This window comes from Diceros bicornis, chromosome 34 (assembly GCF_020826845.1).
Source record: "Diceros bicornis minor isolate mBicDic1 chromosome 34, mDicBic1.mat.cur, whole genome shotgun sequence".
Taxonomy (NCBI): Eukaryota; Metazoa; Chordata; class Mammalia; order Perissodactyla; family Rhinocerotidae; genus Diceros; species Diceros bicornis.
The window spans coordinates 27341750-27359617 of NC_080773.1; the positions used below are offsets into that span (position 1 = coordinate 27341750).

The 17868-nt window shown below is 47.2% G+C and overlaps 1 protein-coding gene and 1 pseudogene across 1 annotated transcript in view; both read right to left on the bottom strand.

The window, feature by feature from the left end:
- LOC131397931 (sialic acid-binding Ig-like lectin 13) overlaps positions 1-5973 on the bottom strand; it is a 44868-nt pseudogene extending 38895 nt beyond the window's left edge.
- The window catches only part of LOC131397267 (myeloid cell surface antigen CD33-like), a 295514-nt gene that overhangs the window by 220205 nt on the left and 57441 nt on the right, over positions 1-17868 (bottom strand). The gene's annotated exons all lie outside the window — the stretch shown is intronic.

The following is a 17868-nucleotide window of genomic DNA, read 5'->3' on the forward strand; positions in this document are numbered from 1 at the left end:
CATTCAGAACCCTACGGGAGGCTGAAAGGCCTTGTCCCTCCTTCCTCCCAGGGAGGGTGTCTGAATCTCCTCTCCTGTCCTCCACTGGTCCCGTCACTCAAGGTCAAAGGTGGTCTTTCATGCCTCTGGAAGGGGGTGGAAGCGGGAGATTTCTCAGACCTTCAGGTCACCAGACAGCTCTCCTAGCCCTGCCTGGCCATGCTTCCTAGGAACCCAACACCCAGGGTGAGGGAGGTGTGCCTGGGCGTCACCTGCCAACAGTTTTATGGGCACCACTGAGAGACCCCCAGTGAAACTCACTGTCTGGTGACAGGTCAGACATCATTACCCATGGGAACAGAGCAGTGGGGGAGAGCTGGGCTCTAGAGAAAATCATGGTGAGAGTGGAGTGCTGACAGTCGAAAAATAACCCAAGGAGATTATGGGGACACTGAAACCACTCTGTATGATACTATAATGATGAATATATGTCATTATACATTTGTCCAAACCCAAACAATGTACAACACCAAGGGTGAACCCTAGTGTCAACGACAGACTTTTGGTGATAATGACATGTTAATGTAGATTCATGGGTTGTAACAAATGTCCCCTGTGGTGGGAGATGTTGATAGTGGGGAGGCTGTTCATGTGTGGGAAAGTGCAGTAGGTATAGGGGAAATCTCTCCAACTTCCTCTCAAGTTTGCTTTGAACGTAAAATGACTCTAAAAAATAAAATCTACTAAAAAATTCCCCCAAGGCCTTCAGTCACTGGAGAAAGACTAAGAGCACATTTAGGATGGGCAGCAGTATGTTGTGGGTCATCCTGGCAAGATCAGAGTTGAAGGATCTTGGGGGAGGAGGCCTGAAGGGTGCTTCTCGTGTCTAACTGCAGCCCCCGACCCCAGACCCACCATCTGAGCTCTGAAAGTCCAGCTCTCAGCCGGCTTGGCAAAGACCGCCACAGTCAACGCCCCATGAGAGGGCTCCTTCCTACTTGTGCCATTGCATAGGAAAACACTGACTGCCAGGGTTCTCTGGAGCACATAGGATGAGAAAAATATTTCCCTCGTCAGTGGGGAGGGTGGGGTGAGATAAATGTAGGCATCCCCCCACCCCCAGGAGCCACAGAAATGCAGAAGGGACAGGCTTGTGTCTTTCTAGGTCTCATACTTAGCCAGGCCTTGAGGACAAAAGAAACAAGCTTGGCCCTCATCCTGGTCCTCCTACTCCCCACACCTTCAGGGACCCAGGCGTCCTGGGCCAGCACTCACAGGTGACGTTGAACTGGATGGTCCTTTCCACAGTCACACAAGCTTCAGTGAAATTCACCTGACAGGTGAGGTTGGTGCCGTGGTCCTGGGGCCATGGGGTGAGGGTGAGCACTGAAGAGAGGAGGGTCCTGGGGCCTAGGAAGGTGAAGGCAGTTGCCATCCAGGAGAAGATTGGTGGTGTGCCCCGCTCACAGGCCCAGGGCACAGAGCAGGTCAGGTTCTGAGGGTTCTGAGCTCAGCAGGTGAATTTCCCTTCATCTCCAACGTGTACTTGAGACAGCTCTAGCACCCCAGGGTTCGAGGGCTCTGAGGGGCTGAGGGTCAGGCTCCCCCGGGCCCAGCTCAGCCTGGCGGGTGGGTTGCTGTTGACAGCACAGACCAGGAGCAAGGACTGGATGTCCAGGACTGAAAGAGACCAGCCATTCTCCAGGACTGTGAGTGCTGGAGAGAAAGAGACAGACAATCAGAGACACATAGAGGTCCAGAGAAAGAGGGATACAGATGGAGATCAGCTGAGAGGGACCAACTCAGACACTCAGACAGAGACTGAGAGAGACCCAGACTCTGCGAGAGGGACCCAGAGAGAGGGAGTCTGTAGGGGCCCAGATCACTGCTCAGGCCTCATCTTTCTCTGCACTCAGTGATGTAGATTCATCTCTGTCCTGATGGGCTGTCTGGCTGGACTCAGGCCCCAGGAGGCACAGAGGGAGGGTCCTGGGCTTTATCAGATGTCATACAAGTTGTCAGCCCTGCCCTGGATCCCTTGTCCCATTTGCTCAGAACCCAGAATGACCCTGAAAACACTTTTCCTTCATTTATGCTTTCACTTGGCACCAGTTTACTGATTTAACAAAAGGTGTCTCTGAGGGGGCTCACTCTTAGAAACTCACAGTCTGTGGGGAGTAGGGACCCGGGAACAGGTGCTCACACCACATGACACATGTGATGGCGGTGACACTGGGCTGCAAGGGCTCTGAGGGTAGCAATGTAAATAAGACTGGCAGAGCCAGGAGGGCTTCCTGGAGGAGGCAGAGTCTGAGTCGAGTGCCAGAGGTAGGCAGGGGCAGCAAGATGATGCTGAGGGGGTGGAAGGGCATTGCAGGAAGGAGGAACAGAGAGTGCAAAGAGTACCAAGGCCTGTGCATGTCCAGGGAAGAGCCAATAGACCTGCACAGTTGAGGTGAAAGCAGGTGGGGGCGGGTGTGGCCCGTCAGAGACGAGGCCACAGGAGGAAAAGTGGGGAGTTGTTTCCATGAACTCAAAATGAGAAAAGCAGAACTCATGGAGAAGAGATTGGTAAATGTGACCACAGACAAAAATAGATCCATAAGCGTTGTAACAATTACTGACCAGCAAGAAAAAGGTAACAGCACACTGAGTAAAGTGCTCACAACTCCTATGACAGAACAACGGTTAATTCCTCCCACTTGAAAAACGTGCCCAAGATTGAGTAATAAAAAGTCAACTCGGGGCCGGCTTGGTGGCGCAAGTGGTTAAGTGCGCGCGCTCCGCTGCGGCGGCCCGGGGTTCGCTGGTTCGGATCCCGGGCGCGCACTGACGCACTGCTTGGTAAGCCATGCTGTGGCGGCGTCCCATATAAAGTGGAGGAAGACGGGCACCGATGTTAGCCCAGGGCCGTCTTCCTCAGCAAAAAAAAAAAAAAAAAAGAGGAGGATTGGCGGATGTTAGCTCAGGGCTGATCTCCTCACAAAAAAAAAAAAAAAGTCAACTCACTCAGTAGAAGACGAGCAGAGACTACGAAGAGACTGTTCACAGAATAAAAGAAACACAAATGACTCTTCATCAGATAAAATCATGTGCAACATCATACATAACAAGAGAAACGCCAGCTAAAACTACAGGGAAATTCTAGTGTTCACCTGATATGGTCAAAGACCTAAAAGTTCCCCTGCCCCCATGTTTGGTGAGGCTGGGACAACACTCACACGTCACCCATCACTGGAGGGGATGTCAGCTTGTCCACTCTCAATGGAGAACAATTATACACATTTCTTAAAAAGAGAGGATGTAAAGAAAAGGAACGTTTGTGCACTGTTGGTGGGAATGTGAACTGGTCAAGCCGCTATGGGAAATGGTATGGAGGGTCCTCAAAAAATTAAAAATAGAAATACAATATGATCCAGAAATTCCACTTCTAGGTATATATTGGAAGAAAATGAAAACATTAATTCAAAAAGATGTAACTTCACTGCAGCATTATCCACAATAGCCAAGACTTGGAAACAACCTAAGTGTCCATCGACAGATGAATGGGTAAAGGATATATATATATATAATGGAATACTACTCAGCCATAAAAAAAGAATGAAGTCTTGTCATGTGTGACAATGTGGATGAACCTTGAGGACATTAATCTAAGTGTAATAAGTCAGACAGAGAAAGATAAATACTGAATGATCTCATTGATATGTGGAAACTAAAAAAGAAAAAATAGAAGAAGCTCATGGATACAGAGAACAGATTGGTGGTTGCCAGAGGGAGGGGGTAGGGTGTACAAGCTTCCAGTTATTAAATCCTGGGGACGTAATGTACAGCATAGTGATTATAGTTAACAATGCTGTATTGCATATTTGCAAGTTGCTAAGAGAGTAGATGTTAAAAGTTCTCTTCACAAGGATAAAAATTTCTGTAGCTATGTACAGTGATGCATGTTAACTAAACTAATTGTGGTGATAATTTCACAATGTGTACAAATGAATCGTGATGTTCTACACTTGAAACTACTATATGTCAGATATCAATTATAGCTCAGTAAAAAATTGAAAGAACTCAGGACCCAGCTCTTTAACTTTTAGGAATTTATCCCAAAGAAACACACACACACACACACACACACACTCACACACGTGAGAAAGGAGACACGAGATTGTTCATTGCAGTGTTTCTGTTGGCAGAATAAAATGAATGCCATGGTCTTGCACTAGGAGAAGATGTGTACAGAATCAGAATCCACCCAGGCCATGGAATACTGCACAGTCACGGAGAAGAATGAGGACAGTCTGTACTACTGATGTCACAGGACCCCTAAGATCCTTTAGGTGAATAAACCAAGGCTCAGAGCAGCCTATGGACACTGGTCACCTCCTGGGAGGGGACTGGGCATCTGAGGACAGATTCTGTTGTACATTTTGAATTTTTGACCATGCGAATTTATTGCCTGTGCAAAAGTACATAAGTAAACAATTGTTAGGGAAAATAAAAAGACAAGGCTTGAGGAGTCATCAAGAGACAGACGATAAGGGGCCTTGAGAGGCGGGCTCTGCCGTATGAATGTTGCCCTGTTCTCCCTGTGCAGTTGAGGAGGGTGGAGAAGTCTGAGCAGAGTGAGAGGCTGATGGGGACAGCTGCTCACTGTGACCATGGGGGCTAAGCATGGGAGGGTCCACTGGGTTTACCTACAAGGGGTCTCTGGTCACTGGGATGAGTCCTGGATGAGGCAGGGACCCGGCCCTGATCTGAACTGGAAGAGGCCTTGCTCCCTACAGCCCAGGAGAAGGCTTATTCCTACCTGTGCTGTTTCCTTAGAAGACAGTTACCGTCAAGTTCTGTGGAGAGTCTAGGACAGAAAGACATGGTGTACCCACATCAGTGGTGAGGGCTGGGTGTACATGGACCCTTGTCCCCAGGAGCTGCATAAATGGGGGAAGGGTGGAAATGGGTGTCCTCTTGACCCTTCCAGTCTGGATTCTGGGACCCCACACCAGTGTCCGAGGCCCTGACTCCCACCCCTACTGCCCTCAGGACTCCATCAGGGACCCAGGTGTCCTGGCCTAGCACTCACAGGACACGTTGAGGTGGATAGTCTTCGTCATGGTCACTCCAGCCCCAGGCAAGGTCACCTGACAGGTGAGGCTGGTGCCGTGGTCCTGGGGCTGCGGGATGAGGGTGAGCACTGAGAAGTGAGCAATCGTGGGGTCATGGGAGGAGATGGAGGTCCCCATCCAGGAGAACGTGGGGGGCGTGCCCCTCTCGCAGGCCCAGGGCACAGCGCAGGTGATGTTCCTGGGGCGACCGGCCTACAGGGTCCCTGGTATGAGAATGTTGGGCATGTGGGTCAAAGCTGGTGAGGAAAGAGAGGGAGACACAGGGATCAGGAGGGAGGGTTCGAGGTTCAGCCCTCAGAGAAGCCTCAGACTTTGTTCCTGCTCCTCTGTTGGAGGCTGACATGCTATACTCCCAAACCCCTCTCAGGAAGGAGAGTCCCATCCCAGTTCTTCCCTGGGACCCCGTGACCTTCCCTCATGGCCTCTACTAGAGCCCATTCCTTGCCCGTCACATGCACGGAGAGATGGTTAGGTATGTAACTCCGTTTTGTACTTCCTCTCTCCACCTGAAAAAAATATGAACCATTGTCCATCCTCCTGGCATCTCTGATGTCCAGGGAGCAGTTGTAGGTCCAGGGGTCCCCTAGAAGGTGGAATCTGCCCTGGGTCTCATTCTGCAGTTCACTATCTGGGTTGTTCGTGGCCACTGGAGCATCCTGGTCTATATTGGCCCCTTCCTGGAACCAGTAGCCTTGACCAAGGCTGAAGACATCCCAGATACTCCAGGGGTAGGAAAGGAGCAGGGCACAAACACACACAGGCCTTCCTGCACCGTCACTAATCCCTGCGCTTGTAGCCAGTAATCCTCCTCCAGCTCCCTCTGTCCCTCTGCCTCCTCCCTCCACCACAGCAGGGCCAGCAGCAGCAGCAGCAGCAGCAGCAGCAGCAGCAGCAGTAGCTTGTCTAGAGTTGGCTGTGCCAGGTTCTCTGGGAAAGTCTTTTTCTCAGGGTTCTCTCTCAGGAACAAAAAGTTGTAGATTTAGAGGAGACTTTAACAGGTGATGAGGGTGAGGTCAGAACAGTGACCCTCCTCAGAGGAGGAACTTCACACCCAAACACTGTCAGGGCCGGGACAGCCCTTGGAGTCAACCATCCCCCACCCAGGTCCACTCCTGGGGACCCCAGGCCAGGGATGGTGAGAGCCACACTCAAGTTCACACGCCATGCAGAGATAGAACCCCATCTCCTGCCCCCTTGTCAATGCCCTTCCCCTTAGGGGGTCATTTTCTGCAGAGTGAAAATGGGTCTTTTCTGGTCAGACCACCTGAGTCACTGCCTTAGATGTACGTGGAGGTCAATCCAGCCAGATATGCAACCCAAAGACGTGGAGATGAAAGAGGTCGACTGTCCTCCTGCCTTGAGCATCCATGTGGTGGGCATCCCCTCTCTTCTCACGAGGTCACACACCAGCCCTGGGCGCTGCCCTGAGAGTCACTGTCCGGTGTGGAGACAGTAGCTGTCCCAGCTCCTGGAGCTCCCTGTGACGGGAGCACATGAAGACATGTGCAGGAGACACAGAGCAAGGAACACTAGCCTGGAGTCATCCTCCATCAGGGATGGTGAGGATTTTGTGAGAGAGGAGACATGCATCTGAATTCACAGAAGGTTATTGTTAACTGTGTGGCTGGGGGGCTGGGAGGACGTGGTGGGATCCTGGGAGGTGGTGCCTCCTCAGACCCATGTCCATTTTCTTGAGACATTTTTTGGGAAACATGGGACACATGCAGAGAAATGCCCCCACAAGAACAGCTCAGAGATTCATCACAAAATGAACACCCTCCAAGAAGCAGAAAGTTTGGAGCACCCAGGACTCCCTCTCAGTCCCCCTCCCTATGCTCACACCCCACTCCCCCAAGGAGCCCCAGCCTCACTCTAATGCCAATTCAATCTCTGCTTTTCTCTGTAGTTTTATCATCAAGAATGTTGCCTTTAATACTATGGCTTTGCACATGCTTCCCTTAAGACTTTGTATATACAGAAAAAATATCTGTTTTTTTCCTCATTCAAGTTAATGAATCTGTCCACACCATATTATCCTCCTCCCAGAACTAATACCCAAAACCTGGAGTAGAGTCAGTGCTGTGATCATGGAGAAGGAAGGTGAGGGATTTGACCATGCATAGGCTCTCCCATGCCATCACCATTTCCTGCATTTTCAGCTAGAATCTTATCCTGCAGCCCCATCCTCTTGCTGGGCCCCCCATCCTGGTGACTCCCTCTCTCCCTGCCAGGGAAATTGCAGCATCTGTGGTCAGAAGAGTTGGGCCATGCCCAGTCTGTTTCTCGTGGTCCCCAATTTGCAAAGAAAAGCAGAAGAATGGGAAAGTGAGACAAAGGGAAGCCACTGAGAATATAACTGTGTGTGGAAGAGAAACTATGACCCACAGTGCATCAGAGCTGGGGGACCTTCTAGTCCCAGTTCATCAATTTGCAGAAGAAGACACCAAGGTCCGGAGTGGGAAAGAGAATTGCCCAAATCATATAGGTGCCTTGATTTATGCACCATTGTCTGCGCTGAGAGCCACTTCATCAATCTTTATCTGCCCAGGATTCATTGGGCTGGGAGAAGAGATGCTGATGTTAGTCTGAGAGAGAAGAATTGTTAACAGTTCGCCTGAGGTGAGGGAGGACATTTCATTCATTTAGTAACTCAGTCATTCAACAACGATGTACACTGTGCCTTCGTATTTCCTGTAAAGGGGTGAATATGACAGATCTAGTCCTTGCATTTGAAGAGACCAACATCTCTTTGGGAGACAGACAGGTTACCTGACAATTCCAATGACATAGGGTAGGTGGCTGTGATGGGGAAGCACAGGCTGGAGTGCGTGGGGCTCTTGCTCTTCTGGACTGGAAGGTGAGTCTCAGGACGAATGAGCCAAGTGGACATGGTAGGGACTCTCAGCCAGTTACAATGGATGTGAATTCCCCAGGTGATTTTGGTACCCTGGGAATTCCTGGACTTTCAGGTATCAAGTTGTCAATCCCACTCACTCCCCTACTGTGCTGTAGATTCTTTACCAGTTATCAATTTCTGTGTCCTGTTTTTGACCAACCCCACCTGTGTTCCAGGAGGGATCAGGCCACCATCTGTAGGAGTTGCTCCATCTGCCCAGGACTTACCCGGCTCCTCGGGATCCCCGGGAAGGATGATGGTGCTGTCCGTGGTGCTGATTCAGAGCTGACTGCTGACTTTAGAGATGTCTGCAGCTCTGTGGAGGGGCCTGATCACACAGCACAGGGACCTTAGTCTGGAGTCAAGAGGGTCATGTCAGATGTACTGGAGAGGGCTCAATTCTATTTGGGAGGAGGGATTCAGGATGGGGAAGACCTCTGCTTATCTTCCTTGTCCTGTCCACCCTAAGAAATGTCCTATTGACAATGCCACGCTGTTGTCACCGGTCCAAGCACAGGGAGGGTGAAGGCTCTGTGCTGCCCCTTTACATATCTGATCCCGTTTCATTTTCCCAACATCCCTGACAGAGAGGGGTTAATTCTCCTCATCATATGGAGGAGGGAGTTGACACTCAGACAGGTGAGTAGCTGTAGGAAAGTCTCCAAAGGCAACTCCAAACAATCCTGCCCCTCCTTTATACAAACATGATGCTCCTCTTGTTACTAGATGGAGTTTGTTATTATTATCTCCTCCTCTTGAACCTGGATTGGGTCCCTGACTGCTTTGATGAATAGAATATGAAGAACAACATGTTCTGAGACTCATATGGCTCAAGTATGAAGAAGGCCTGGCAGCTTCCACTCCAGCCGTGTGGATTTCTGGGCATCTGTGTAAGCAATCCAGGGGACTCTGATAGAGAGAGACGCTACATAGAGGAACTCTGAGGGGTCAACGTTCAGCCCCAGTCACCACCACCATCCCAACACGACTACCTTAAAGAGCCCAAAGCAAAACTGGGAGTGAAACTTCCCAGCTGGGCTCTGGCCAATTTACAGAACCACAAGATAGAATAAAACGACTGTTTGGGCCACGGAGTGTTAGAGTTATCTGATGTGAAGCAAGAGATAAATGAAACAGTAGCCCACAGAAATAATAGCTAATAGGGAAAAGGTAAAGTTGGAGGTTTACTCACCTGTTGAATTTTTTCACGTACTGTATTTAAAGGATGACATTTAAATGGTAATTTGAAGCCTTCGGTGAAGATAACCAGAGAGGTTTGCCAGGATGAAACTACATTTCCCAGAATCCCCTTCTCTTTTGCTTCCAGGTTAAAGTTGGCCCCAAGAGAAGGGAGAAGGTGAAGTAGCCACCAGGCTCTGAGGGTCTGTGGAGGAGCAAGAGTTATTGCAGTCCCCACACATCATTGCTGATCTATTGGCTCATCTTGCTGGCGTGTCATAACAGCTGCTCAACTGCTGGGAACCAAGGAGAATGGTGGGGGAAGCCATCAGCTGGACCTCAGGGGGCAAGAACCATCAATCAGTGTGTAGATTGGTGACCCAGAGGACATAGGTGGCCCAGAGAGACATTTACAGTGACATGCAAAAATCCGAGAAAAGAGCATCTCTAATATTTCTCTCCTACTAAGACTCTGTCTCAGGCCCTGACAACTAGGGCCATTTGTTTATGCATACAAACCCCATCTTCCCCAGGACAAAGGGCAAGAAATGGCCCATCTCAGTATTCAGAATGCCCAATGCCAAACTGCTTGTCCGTCTGTCTGTCCGTCTGTGTACAGATGCTGAATTTTGGCCTCCCAGGCCAGGGTGATGGTTAATTTTCTGTGTCAACTTCACTGGGTCATGGTATGTGCAAATTAAATATTGTTTGTGGGCCTGTCAGTGAAGGTGCTTCTAGATAAGATTGGCACTAAAAATGGTGAACTCAGTAAACAGATTTCCCTCCCCAATGGAGGTGGCATCATCCAATCTGTTGAGGGCCTGAATAGGACAAAAAGAAGTGCAGTCAGATTTCCAGGGTGCCTGGATTCCAGCATCCCTGGGACATGGATCTCAGGTGTTTGAGTCAAGGCTAGGGAAGAGAAGAATTCTGGCTTCAGTTTATGGAGAGGAACCACGTGTGCTGGAGTCTCTCAGAGTCCTTGAATGCCTCCCATGACCATGGATGAGGAGAGAAGGCTTCTTTTCTGGGACTTACCATATCTGTCACATTCAGGAACAGCTTCTTATCTTTACATTTGTATTTAATGTAATAACTTCTCTCCACTTAAAAGAAGTGAGCCCACATGTCCACATTATGTACATCTCTGATGTACAGGGAGCAGTTGTAGGTCTGGAGATCACCAAAGAGGTGGAATCATCCCTGCATCTTCTCCAGCACTTCTTGGGTGGGTTTATCTGTAGCCCCTGGGACATCCTATCCAGGAGTGGTTCCACCCTGGCATCACTAGCCATGAGTTGGGTCAGAATTAATCTGGTAATATTTTGGGTAGGAAGTGGTTCAGGTCTCAAGGACACACAATTCCTCCTGCACTGTCGCCAGCTCCTGCATCTCAAGGTCATACTCTGGACATGGGCCAAAGCTGCTGGAGAGAGAGACTCAAACTCCACCCTCACTCCCCACCCTGGACCCCTCTGGCTCCTGGTCCTCTCACCTTCCTACAGCAGGGACTGCAGCAGCACTATCACCAGCAGAAGCATCTCTTGAACCATAAATGCCAGGCACTGCCCTGGGACAGTCTGGTTACTAGTGTCCCTTGGTATAAAAAGAATGGTTTTAGAAAAACAAGAGTAAACTGCAACAGGAAGCCAGCGAATATGAACAGAATAATAATTGTGCACATAAGCACGTCTTCAGACACACAGCTGACAGACATGAGGAGGTTCTTGGAGATCAGCCATTACCACTTCCCTACTCTCTAGAGCTCAATATAGGTCTATAGAAAGCAAAAGACTTCCAAAAGTCATGCTGAGTGGTGTAAATTTCATAGTTGGAAGGGTTTATGAAAAGTTGGGATTATTTTTCTTACACATTTGGATGAACTTGCCAATGAATAGTTTTTCCCCTAGAAAATAATGTTTCCCACTGATTCAATCCTTCATGGACACAAGGCTATTTGGCTTTTTATTTTTCTTGAGATAGTTTCAATACATTATATGTTTGTTATAATGTTTAGGTATCATCTAAACTTTAAAAATAATTAGCATATATTTCTGTTAAGTATCCTCTTATACTGTATTTAAAGTAAAAGACATTGAAGGAAAAGATACATAGAGAAAGCAGTTCAGATTATAAGGATACACTTGATCAATTTTCATAGTGATGACCTTCCTGGAACAGCCACCTAGATCAAGAAGCATCACCAAGGTCCATTCCTAGTTACTTCCCTCCCCACCCCCCAAAAAGTGACCACGGTAATGACTTCTATCATCATTGATTAGTTTATTTGATTTTGATTTTTATGTAATTGGGATCTTCCAATATGTCTTCTTTTGTGTCTGGTTTCTTGTGCTCAAACTTTTCTTGTGAGAGTTACCCACAGGTCACCAATTCATTCATTCTTACTGCTGAAAGAATTCCATTGAGTGTACATTCCACATGCTCTATAACCCGTATACTTTTGAGGGCTGTTTAGGTAATTTCTAGTCTGGATCTGTTATGAAGAGTGCTGCCATAAAGATGTCTTTTGGTATATATATGCACTTTTGTTGGATACATTTTTTAGAGTGGCATTTCTCAGTAATAGATTATGTACATATTCAGTTTTAGTAGGTTTGTCAAAGAGTTTTCCAAAGTGGTTATAACATTTACATTCCAATTGTGAGTATATGAGAGTCCCAGTTGTTTCAATTCTGGGCAATACTTGTAATTCCAGTATTTGTTCATTTTTTCATTTTAACCATCCTGGATATAAGTGGAATGTCATTGTGGGCTTATGATGACTAATGAGATTGAGAAACTCATATACCTATGGTGAATTTGAATATCTTCTTTTGTGAAGGGGTTAAATCATTTGTCCATTTTTCTATTTGGTTGCTGATATTTTTCTTGTGAGTTTTTAACACATACTTAAATATTCTGCAAACAAGTTCTTTCCTGGATATTTTTATTGGAAATATCTCCCTCACTGCATCTTTTATAAAGAGTTTCTTAGTTCTAATGTAGTCAAGTTTATCAATCTTTTCCTTCATTATTAGTAAATGTTTGCCCTATTTAAGATATCTATGCATAGCCCCAGGAATACACATGTGGTCTTCTACCAAAATATCTACATTTTCACTATTTATATTAAGGTCTCCAAACCATTAGTAGTGGATTTTCACGTATGGTGTTATTCAGGCGTTATGATTTATTTTTTCCCCTATGAATATCCAATGGATCCAGGGCTATTCATAGAAAGTGACATATTTTCCCTACTGCATTGAAGTATAGTTCTTGTCATAAATCAAGTAACTGTGTATGTGCAGGTTTGATTCTGAACATTCCACTCTGTTCTGTTAGTCTATCCTAGTAACACTCCCACCTTACCTTAATTGCTGCAGTTTTATGATAGTTATTGATATCTTGTGGTATGAATATACAAAAACTTCTCTCTTTTTTATGATTTCTTCACTCTTGTTGATCCTTTCCAACAAAATATCACTGTGATTGGTATCACATTCAATCTCCTGGGAAAGAACCTGGAGAGATAACTTCTCTGAGAAACAAGGTCATAGGGAAAACAAAAACTATAGGTGGAAAAAAAATGTTGAAAAATCCTTTCTACCACCCAGCCATAATTGTAAGTAACACTAGAGGAATTGGAAGCTCTGCTGACAGAAGGTAACTACACCAACCACAAAACCAAAATCCAGCTCAATTATGAGGGGAGTGATTCAAACTCGCACATTAACATCGCAACAGAACAAGAGGCATGCCCACTTCCAGGCACAAACTCTGTTACCCTCAGTCTCTGCTTTTCTACACATGATGTCCAACATTCAATAAAAAGTTATGAAATACACAAAAATAGAAAGAGCAACCAATTTTCAAGAGACAAAACAATCAACAGCAGCAGACTCCAGCATGACCAAGATGTTGGAACATGACAGGAACAGACAGGAACATGAACATAACTATAATTATTATGTTAAAAGGCGGGCAAGATGCATGATCATATGGTGGAATTTAAACATAAAGATGAAAATTATGAGGAAGAGATAAATGGAAATGGTAGAAAATTTTTAAATATGATAACAGAAATGAAGAATGACTTTGACGGACTCCATAGTCTTGACAAAACTGAGGAAAGAATAAGTAAACTTTCAGATCAATCCATAGAAATTACTCAAACTGGAGCCATCCCTGATGGCCTAGTGGTTCAAGTTCCACACTCTCCACTTCGGCAGCCCAGGTTCGGTTCCCGGGCATGGAACCACACCACTCCTCTGTCAGTAGCCACGCTTAGGTGGTAGCTCCCATAGAAGAACTAGAATGACTCATAAGTAAAATACACAACTATGTTTTAGGGCTTTAGGGAGAAAAAAAAAAAGAAATCACCCAAACTGAAACAAAAAGTTTCAGTAAGGGCACTGGGAGAACAGCAAATTTTTATTTAACTTTTTTATTTTTTACAAAAGTACCAAAGAGACAATAAATAATAAACCCATCACCTAGATTTAAGAATTATTCATATTTTTATTGAGCTATCATGAGTCAAAATTTAGTCTTTTTAAGTTCTTCTGTACTGCAAACATCTGAAAGGAATCTTCTTCTGTTCCTTGCATTGCTAGTGTTTCCAGACTGGGTTCTTCGGGTTGCATAGTCCCCAGCCCAGCCCTCCTGCCCACCCCCACCCCCCAGCACTTACAGGTGACATTGAGCTGGATTGTCCTTTCCACAGTCACACCAGCTGCAGGAAAATTCACCTGACAGGTGAGATTGGTGCCATTGCACTGGAGCCGTGGGGTGAGCATGAGCACCTAGGAGAGTTGGGTTCTGGGGCCCAGGGACTTGAGGGCATCTGATGTCCAGGAGAAGATGGGGGACATGCCCCACTGACAGGCCCAGGGGAAAGAGCAGGTCAGGTTCCTGGGGCGGCCCTACTCCAGGGTCCCTGGGATGAGGATGTGGGGTATGTGGCTCAGGGCTGGTGAGGAGATGGGTAGACACAGGGATCAGGATGGAGAGTATGAGGTGTGGCCTTAAGGGAAGCCTTGGGCTTTGGTCCAGCTCCTCCCTCTGAGCTCTGACACACTGTACCCCCAATGCCATCCAAGGAGGGCAGTTGCAACCCAGCCCTGCCTTGGGACCCCCATGTACTTCCCTTGTGGTTTGTCCTGAAGTCCATTCCTTACCTGTCACATGGACAGAGAGATGGTTAGATTTGTATGTCCATTTTGACCTTCCTCTCTCCACGCAAAGAAAGTATTTTCGATTGTCCCTTCTCCTGGCATCTCTGACGTCCAGGGAACAGTCGTAGGTCCGGGGGTTCCCGAGGAGGCAGATTCGGTCCTGGGTGTCTTCTTGCACTTTATGATCTGGGTTGTTTGTGGCCACAGGAGCATCCTGGTCTGTACTGGCCCCTCACTGGAACCAGTAGCCATGAGCTGAGACAGAGTTAGTCCAGTAGTTCCAGGGATGGGAGAAGGTGCAGGGCACGGAGATGCACAGAACATCCTGCAGGGTCACAGACTGCTGCATTTCCAAAAGCTATTTGTCATTCTGAGCTGGAACCCAGTGCGGAAACGAGGGTCAGCCTCAGCCCCTGCCCCACCAGCCCCGTGCCCCATAAGCTAACTCACCTGTCCACAGCAGGGGCAGCAGCAGTGGCAGCATCTCTGAGATGGAGGGTTTTGTACGTCAGTGCTGTGTCTGACAAGAGAAGCGGAAGGCAAATGAGAAGCTGGGGACGAGCTTGCAACCTTGGCAAGCAATTAACAGAAGAGGAACTGCAGGCTGGAGCTCGTCAGCTTCTGCACAGAGCAAGAGGACACGCCATGGCCCAGAGACCTAGAGACCCTCCCAGAGGGGAGCAGACCATGAGCAGACACCATTTCTTGCCCTCATTTGGGGACTTCCCTTCAGAACCAGAGGCTGGACCAGGACCTCTGAGGACACCTGAGGAGTGAGATATGGTGAATCTCTAAGGGCCTCCCATCTGAGGTGCATTTCTGAGCCCTGTTGTCTACAGCAGGGTGCTAGTCAGCTCCTGCTGGACCATGGGAGATCACAGCCGCATCTAGATGTCAGTGATGCTGCCAGGTGTAGGTTCATTAGGGTCTGTGTGAGCATCTGGGGCAGAAGAAAAGAAGGGGGTCCTAGGTGAGGTGAAGGTAGTAGCCAATCATTCATTCATTCATTCATTCATTCCCCAAACAATGAATGAGCATCCATGTGTTGGGGAGGCTGGAGACAAGAATGGAGACGACCCACCTGGTCCATGCCTGTGAGATGCTCCCCACCCAGTGGAGTTACTTCATCCCCAAACACTCAGTACTGTTGGGCTTTAGAGCTGCAGTCACTGGTGAATCTGCCAGGTGTCCTGGTAGCATACTGGTGTGTTCTGCATTTCTAGATTTGACATGTAGTCAAAAATACCAAAAAACTTTTCAACTTGCACAACTTGAGACTCTATTCCCATTAAACAAAATCTTCCCACTTCCTTCCACGTCCCAGCCATGGGCAACACCATCCCATTTTCTGTGTCTTGGAATTTGACTTCTTTAGATACTTCATATTAGTGGAATCAAATAATGGTTACCTTTTTTGTGCCTGGTTTATTTCACTTACCGTAATGTCCTTGAGTTTTATTTATGTGGTAACATGTGTCAGAATTCCCTCCTTGTTAAGACTGAATAACATTCCATGGTAGGTATACACCACATTGTGTTTATCCATCCACTCACTGAAGGATGCTTGGATTGCTTCCACCTTTTGGCTATTGTGAACATGCCGCTGTGAGCCTGGTTGTGCAAATATATCTGAGTCCCTGCTCTCTATTCTTTTGGATAAATACCTAGATGCAGAACTTCAGGATCATATAGTAATTCTATTTTTAATTTTTGAGGATCTTCCATCTTCTTATCATCCCACTCTTTTTTTTTTTCCCCTCATCTGTTGTCATCACCTTACACTGGCTATACATGTTAACATCTCCAGTCTGGACCTCTCTCCTGCTCTCTAGACATTCATATCCAGCTCTCTCACTGACACCCCCAGTGGGCTATCGAGTGGCTTCTTAGAATGATCAGCACCCTTCAAAACCCTACTCTCTGTCACCCTCCATGGAACACAACTCCATCCTTCCAGTTGCTCAGAGGAAAGATTTCAGCACCATCCTTGCCCCCTCTTTCCCCTACTTACCATATCCATTAGAAAATTCAGTCAGCTTGACCTTCCAAATGTTTCCCAAATATATCTTCCCTACTTACATGATGTCCATGGTCCAGGGAACCTTAACCTCCTGCCTGGAGTACCCAGGAGTGACGTGCCACATCTGTTTTTTGATGCCTTGGACCCAATCTGGCCAATCTGAAGATAGCAGCCATTGGGATCCTGCTAACTTGAGGATCTAGTCATGTGTCTGCTCTCCTCAAAGGCTTCCAGAATCGTACACTGACCTGCGATGGTCTTCCACAGGATCTGCACCATCCTCCCTGTGCTGTTACACATCAGCCTCTTGTCTCCACCACACACCACGCCTGCTTCTGCCTCAGCGCCGTGGCACTCACTCCTCCCCTGTTTCCATCTTCCTGGACTACTTTTCACTTAGGGAAACACAGAGCCTGCTTCCTCCCTGCCTTCAAATCTTTGTTCAAATATCACCTCCATCACATCACATTCTCAATATAGAAAACCCACTGCATTATGTCACAGGCTCCTTTCCCTGAGGGATTTCCCCCAAACATGTATCAATACCTGAAATGCTCTAATTTTGTTTATTCTTTATTCTTGTCTCCATAATGACAGCATCTTGATGACAGAAGTGCTTCTTGTTCCCTTTATTTTATTATGATAAAATATCCAGAATACAAATCTTGCCATTTTTAACATTTTACAGGGTACAATTCAGTGACACTAAGTACACTCACAATGTTGTGCAACCATCCCCTCTGTCTCTTTCCTGATCTCTTCCATCATCCCAAACGGTAACTCTGCAGTTACACAACAAATCCCCATCTCCCACACTTCTGGTTGCTTTTTCTTTAGGGTTTCAATCTCTTTTGTGAAGAATTCGCTCTGTTTGTTAATTTTGTTCCTGATTTCATTGAAGTGTCTTTCTGCGTTCTCTTGTAAATCCTTGAGTATTTTTATGATAGCTATTTTGAATTCTCTGCCATTTATATTGTATATTTCTGTGCCTTCAGGATTGATTTCTGGGTGTTGTTCTTTTTCCTTCTGGTGTGGAGTATTAATATACTTCTTCCTACTATTTGATGGGATGGATTTGTGCATTTGCATAGTGATAGTATCTGATCGCAGATTCTACCTGCTGCAACTGGGGTGTTGGCAGGAACTGTGTATTCTGAGCCCACCGTGATCCCTGTCAGAAGTGCCTGTCCCAGTCTGGGCCATTCTTTAGGACCACAGTGGTGATGTGAGCTCTCCCACTGAATGGGAAAGCAATCACACAAGGGCTCAGGGCTGTTGCCGCCTGCTCCCACAGCCCTGCTGAGATGTACTCCCCTCTTCGGGGCAACAGCAGTACTGTGGGGATTCACAGCAGCCGGGAACTCATTTACTCAGGTGCACAGCTCTGCAACCATCTCCTCCTAGGTTGCACAAGCTGTTGTGCTTGGTGGGTGGGGCCTCCCCACTGACTCTGAGCCTGTGCCACTCCCTAGGATGGTGGCAGAACTGCAGGCTCTCTCA